Source organism: Chrysochloris asiatica, unplaced genomic scaffold (genome assembly GCF_000296735.1).
Source record: "Chrysochloris asiatica unplaced genomic scaffold, ChrAsi1.0 scaffold00040, whole genome shotgun sequence".
Taxonomy (NCBI): Eukaryota; Metazoa; Chordata; class Mammalia; order Afrosoricida; family Chrysochloridae; genus Chrysochloris; species Chrysochloris asiatica.
Genome location: NW_006408558.1, coordinates 9738304 through 9745588, shown reverse-complemented (window position 1 = coordinate 9745588; position 7285 = coordinate 9738304). Strand labels below are relative to the sequence as shown.

At 37.8% G+C, this 7285-nt stretch overlaps 1 pseudogene; it reads right to left on the bottom strand.

Moving 5' to 3' along the window:
* Positions 1 to 2414: 2414 nt before the first annotated feature.
* LOC102840184 lies at positions 2415 to 2645 on the bottom strand (annotated as a pseudogene).
* Positions 2646 to 7285: the final 4640 nt, after the last annotated feature.

The following is a 7285-nucleotide window of genomic DNA, read 5'->3' as shown; positions in this document are numbered from 1 at the left end:
TTAACTATTTTCAAGTGTGCAATTCAGCAATGTTAATTACATTCACTACTTTGTGTTACTATGATTATCCACTTACAAATGTTTTCATCACGCCAAACAGAAACTAGGTACCCTTTCAGCAATATCTCCCCATCTTCCTGCCTCTCAGACCCTGGTATCCATTAAGAAACTTTTTTCTTTATGTATTTGCCTAATGTAGATATTTCATATAAGGGGGATCATACTTATATGACTGGCTTATTTTGCTCAACATAATTTTCTTGCATATCTATTATGGTGCTGTGGGTTAATGTGCTGGACTGCAAGGTCTGTTTGAACCGCAAGGTTGGCAGTTCAAGCTCACCAGCCACTCGTTGGAAACCCTATGAGTCAGAATTGACTTGATGGCACTTAACAACAACAACTATAACCAAAGGTTGAGATTCAAGTCCACCCAAAAGAAAGACCTCAGGAGGAAGGCTTGGTGATCTACTTCCAAAAAATCAGCCATTGAAAATACTATGAACACAGTTCTACTCTGGCACTCATCAGTTGGAAATGACTTAATGGCAACTGATTTTAAAAAATGGTCTTGCTAATTTCAGTCTTTTCTCAACACTTTCAGAAGGTGATGTAATAGCTTTGTGTCCAATAGACAGAAACAAATCTTGGGTCTGCCATTTACTTCTTTGTACCTCAATATCTTTATCTATAAAGGGAGGATGACAGTAATGCCCATCTCCTAGTGACAATGTAGGCCTCTAGCGTATGCAACTTAGAAAGAAGAGAACTTACCATTCACCACATGGCCAGGCACTGATAACTATCAGTGGTCTTCAGAGAAAAGTCTGGTTTTTCTATTACAGTTGTCCAGTCTAGTTTTCCTCCTTCAGAAAATTTCCCTTCAAGACTATGAGACTATGGTTGATCCAAGATGGTGGACTAAGCAGATACACTATCCATATCTTCTACAACAGAGACTTGAGGAAACAAGCAAAATGGCTATGGATGACAATCCTGAAACCCAGAGATTCAAAGGAAAAGATAAAGAAAGCAGATCAAATACTAATGAGAAGAAGAGACTGAAAGAAAACAGCGAGCAAGGAGGCATCAGGAGTGGTAAGTTTCCCATCAGTATAGTGAGACCGTTTTGAATTACTGCATGCAGCATTCTGACCACAGTAGGAACCTCTGCTCACACAGGACTCCACCAGCACGCACATCAACGATCAGCTGTCAGAGCAGTCCTCCCTTACCTTGCACAACCTCCCAGTGACCCACCACCTGGCAGCCTTAGTTCTTTCCTCTCCCTTTCCCTTTTTCCTTTTCCCCTTGTTCCCCCCCTTTTTTGATCCTGCAAAAAGCAGTGAAGCAGATGTTCTCCACCCCACCACTGCCTCCTCCTTTAGCAGCCCCCACCAGCTCCCTCCCCAGGTATGTTTTGGCACTTTGACTAGTACTGGACTACTTTCTCTCTCTATTTATGGGTTTTCTTCCTTTTTAGTTCTTCCCTCATTCACCATGTCCCTTGCTTTTCTTTTTATTTCCATTCCTCTTCACCCCCAGTCTAACCCACAGAGGGGATACCCATCCCCCAGTCTCCGCGGTCAGCAGTGCTCACCCACCCGCCATGGACAGCGGTGCTCACTGTCCTGCAGAGTCAGTTCTGTACTCACTGCAGCTGTGTTTGGTAACTCATATTTATGACACCACTGGGCCACGTTTTCCTCCTCTTTTTCCTCTTTCTCGTCTTCTTATTCATCCCTCTTAGGCTTTCTGCTCCCGTATAGATTTACAACCTCAGAAACCCTGTACATGTTCGCTATGAGTCAGAACCCACTCCACGGCACATGACAACAACAATAGTAAAAACAACCCTGCCTCCATGTTTTCTTTTTCTCTTCCTCTTACCCTCTTCTTTAAGGAGCTCTGGTAGCGTAGTGGTTACGAATTGGGCTGCGAACCTTAAGGTCAGCGGTTCGAAACTACCAGCCGCTCCGCGGGAGAAAGATGAGGCTTTCTACTCCCGTAAAGATTTTACACCCTCGGAAACCCTGTACAGGGTCGCTATGGGTCAGAACCGACTCGATGGCACTTAACAACAACAACCCTCTTCTTTGTTGTTGTTGTTGTAAAATCAAAGTACTACTTTATTAAATGAGTTGTTTTACCCAATATGAATATCAATATAATTACAATTATAAAAAAAAATTTTTTATAACAAGGATGGACTGATTTCCAAATCAGAGTCAACTGTACATTTACACAGAATTGTCTTTGCATGAAGCCAAAAAGGGAACAGCATAAAAATGAGTATATCTGTAGCCCCTTTATTTTTGCTGATCAATAGTTTGTTAGAAAAGCAGCTACAGTTTTGTTACATAAGGCCTGAGACAGAAGACTCAAAGGTGTCATGAATTCACCTGTAAACAACTTTATGCTTGAATATCAGCCAATTCTGGAGGAAGTGGAGTCTTGGGATGTTTGCTCTCAAAGTGCTGCTTGAAGGTCTTAGGATCTGGCATCTGTGTCCTACAGACAGTGCAGGTATGTATTAAAGCAGCTTAGGCAACAGCCTTTTAGTCACATCCTTATTTCTTCCTTTGTCCGGCTTACGTCTTGGCATTTTTCTGCTGAGACTGAATCTTCTGCTGCCCGCGAGCCATATCCAGGCTGGGACAGTCCTCGGTTGGAGAGACAGTACACACCGTCAGGGGAGCTCGCTGGAGGGAGAAGAAGGGGGAGCGAGCCCACCACCGCTTCTGCCTTGTCTACCCTCCCCCTTTTACCTTCTTTTAACAAGTTTTTGTGATACCAGAGTGTGCCCTCGCACTCTCATCTCCTGCACGTTACAGTGCCTGACTCTCTGTGTTTGGTGGTCCACACACCAGAGGAGCAAGTGCTGCGTTCCTACCACAGCGGCACTTAGCAGCTAGCACTTGTACCAAGAGTGCACCATTTTTGTTTTGTTTAGTTCTCTCTTTAAAAAAAAAAAAAAAATTTTTTTTTTGGTCTTCTTAAGTTTTCCCTTCTGCCCCCTTTTTGTTTTTTGTTTTTCTCTCTTAACCCCCCTTTTTTTTCCCTATTTTAACCTATTTTCCCTCCCACCCTCACCTTTATTCCTCTATTTTTATCCAGCAGTCATGAGTCAGCAACCCTCCACAACTGCCACCCCAATGGGTGACTGGACTGGACCAACTACAGACAGTGGTCAACATCCGCCCCCTCTACCCTCAGTTGCTCTTATTGGCCAGAGATCAGAGACTCATTGCCACACGCCCACCTAATACCAAATCCACCCAGGGACCGGTGACAAGTACCTTAGTGTTGCCAAACTAATTACAAGATTAGAATGCCCACCCTGTTACATGGATATATTAAGAAAACAAACAAAACAGGGTGAAGCAAACCAACCTATAAACTATAAATTAAAACAAGAACACCACAGTATCTTAAAGACAACAGACAACTTCAAATATTGCTAAAAACACACAAACAAAAAAACCCTGGCAAGATGACTCAAATAGTGGCCAAAATACAGGGCCAGAAAATCTGACAGAGGAAGAAATGTTATTGGAACTACGTCTTAAGGATTTTATAAAATCTATACTTCGGTCCTTACAGCAGTTTAAGAAGGAGATCAAAGAAACCACAAATAAATCTTAAAAAATGCAAGTAAATGCTAGAATTCTGGAAAACAATAAAAGAACAAATTGGCAAAATAAGTTGAAAATTAGAAAACATACAAAAACAGCAAAAATTCAAAAGATAAATACTAAACTTATAGAAGTAAATAATGCATTGAGAGATCAAAGGAATAATAGTGACTGGAAGACAGAATTAATTAAATAGAAGTCAAATCTCTTAATATTAATCTTTCAGAGAAACAATCTGAAAAAATGAAGAAAGCATAAAAATTATGGGAGGCACCATCAAGAGGAATAACTAATGTTAGAACATAATTTGAGAACAAGAAGAAACAAAAAGAAAAAAAAAAGTTGGAAAAGTTTTGAAGATTTGTTAGAAGAAAGCTTCCTTAACACCATAAAAGACAAGAAGATAGACATTCACAAAGCTCAACCAACACCAAATAGGAAATACTCCAAAAGAAAATCACCAAGACATCCTAATCAAACTATCCAAAACGAAAGACAAAGAAACCTGAGAGCAATTCAGGAAAAACAAAAAGTTACCTGCAAAGGAGAACTAGTTGGACTAAACTGACTTCTCAGCAGAGACCACGCAGGTAAGAAACCAATGGGATGACAAATGTAAAACTCGGAAAGAAACAAAATGCCAACCAATAATTACATAGCCAGTAAAATTATCCCTCAGATATGATAGTAAAACTAGGATATTTCCAGATAAACAGAAATTAAGAGAATTTGTAGAAACCAGACCAAGAAATGCTAAAGGGAGTCATTCAGACAGAAACTCAGCAATGGTAACAACCACCAGGGATTCAGACACACAACATCACCTAAGACTAAACCCAGATAAAGAAGTATCAACAATAAAACAAACCTAAAACACTGAAAATAGGAAATCAAAGATCCATTTGTAAATGATGACAATACAAAGCAAAAAGAGGGAACAAATGTTGTAGTTACAGAACTTCCAAGTAGAGAGGAAGTCAAGACAATAGCAAAATAGAACAGATATTATAAACTTGGGAAGATAATAATATATTGTAGGAAAACCTAAAAAAGTATAAACCTTCATTACTGAAATAATAAAGAAGAAAATCAAAGTCTCAGTAAACACTAAAATAACATCAACAAAGGAAATGATAAGAAAATCCATTAATCAAAATGAACTCAGCACAGAAAAATATATGGAATAATGAAACCATCAACACTACAAGCATACACACACACACAAAGAAAAATGGTAGCAGTAAACTCATACCTATTGACAATCACACTGAGTATAAATGGATTACATGCTAAGAGACAGAGAGTAATAGAATGGATAAGAAAACATGTCCCATTGATACGCTGTCTATATTAATAAGAAAAAGAGACACATCTTAGACACAAAGGAAAAAAAAATAAGCTAAATCTCAAAAGATGAAAAAATATACATATTAATCAAGTAACAACCCAAAATGAGCAGGACTGTCAATATTAATTACTGATAAAACCAGCGAAAGACACAAGGAAGGATACTATATAAAGATTTAAAACTCAAGCCACCAAGAGGACATAACTGTAGCAAATTCTACTCACCCAGTGAAAGAACCTCAAAGTATATATATCAAACTTTAATAGAATTTACAATGATACATAATAGTAAGAGGTTTTAATACACTACTTTTCATAAAGGAAAGTACAACTAAAAGGAAACTCAACAAAGACTCAGGAGATCTAAACAACACAAACAACTTGACCTTATAGAAGCATACAGAACACTCCGTCCCAAGACAGCACAATACACATTCTTTGACAGTGCACATAGAACAGTCCCAGAATAGACCATAAGTTAGGCCACAAAACAAGCCTCATTACATTTAGAAAAATAGCAAAAAAAAAAAAAAAAACCCACCAAAATCCTACAAAGCATCTTCTCAAATGACGATGCTATAAATTTAGTAATCAGCAAAAGGAGGATCAAAGGGATAAACCCAAACATGTGGCAAATTTAATAAAGGAAAAGAAGAAGAGGCAAATAACAACAATAAGAAATGAAATAGATGATGTTACAATGGAACTAAATGAAATAAAAAGGATAGTAACACAATACTATGAAGATCTATACTCCAGCATATGTGAAAACCTAGAAGAAATGTTCTAGAAACACTACCTAGCCAAAGCAGCACAATAGGAGGCAGAAAATTTGAACCCATCAGAAAAGCATAAATTGAACAAGTCATAACAAAAGAATCACACACAAAACAGTTATGGCTACAATGACTTCACTGGCTCATGCCACCTAACATTCAAAAAACAGCTGACACCAATTTTACTCAAAACGATTCCAGAACATTGAAAATGGTGGAATACTCCTGAAATCATTTTATGACACACATATAAATAACCCTGATACCCAAACCAAGAAAAATACCATTAAAACTAAAATATCTCATATGAATGCAGACCTGAAAATTCTCAACAAAATCCTAGCCCATAGAATCTAACATCCTATGCAAAAGGAAAAATAGAAAAACATGACTAAGTGGGATTCATATCAGATATGCAAGGATGGCCAACTCTGGAGTAGATGATGAATAGAGAGTCTTCAGCCTCAGTGATCAGTATTTTCATTCTATCTTCATTTCTCTTCTTCTGCCACATACGCACCAACCAAAATCAAGCTAAGCCTCTGGTCAAGTCAGTTCCAATAGGGGCTAATTTAGCATGGTTTTGCTGTAGTTGACATCAAGTGGGCTCTGAATCATAGAGACTTTATGCACAAGAACAAAATTTGCCCAGTCCTGTGCATCTTCATGATGATTGGTATACCTGAGTTCTTTGTTCCAGCTATTGTTTCAATTCATCTCATAAAGATTGTCCCTTCCCAATGAAAGAGCTCCAAAATATATAAAGCAAACTCTAATAGATTTGAAGAAAGAAATTGATGAATCTACAATAGTCATGGGCAATTTTAATACACCATTTTCAAAAATGGATCGAACAACCAGAAAGAAACTTGACAAAGACACAGAAGAACTAAACAACACAATCATCCAACTGGATGTCATAGATGTGTACAGAACATTCAACCCCACAACAGCACAATACACATTATTTTCCAGTGCACATGGAACATTCTCCAGAATAGACCATGTGTTAGGCCACAAAACAAATCTCCATAAATTTACAAATATCAAAACACTACAAAGCATCTTCTCAGATCACAATGCTATCAAATTAGAAATCAACAATAGGAAGGCCAAGGGAATAAAGTAAAAAACATGGAAACTGAATAACATCCTGCTGGAAAGCAACTGGGTAGTAGAAGAAATTAAACTCACAAAGTTCCTAGAAACAAATGAGAATGAAAATACAACATACCAAAATCTTTGGGACATGGCAAAAGTGATGCTGAGAAGACAATTTATTGCAATAAACACACACATCCAAAAGAAAGAACCAAAAGTAACACATTAACACAGCATCTACAACAATTAGAAACAGACCAACAGAGGGAACCTACAGCCATCAAAAGAAAAGAAATAATAAAGATTAGAGCAGAAATAAATGAGATAGAAAATAGAAAAACTAGAGAATCAACAGGACAAGAAGCTGGTTCTTTGAAAGGATTAACAAAATTGCCAGACAATTAGCAAATCTAACAAAAGAAAAGA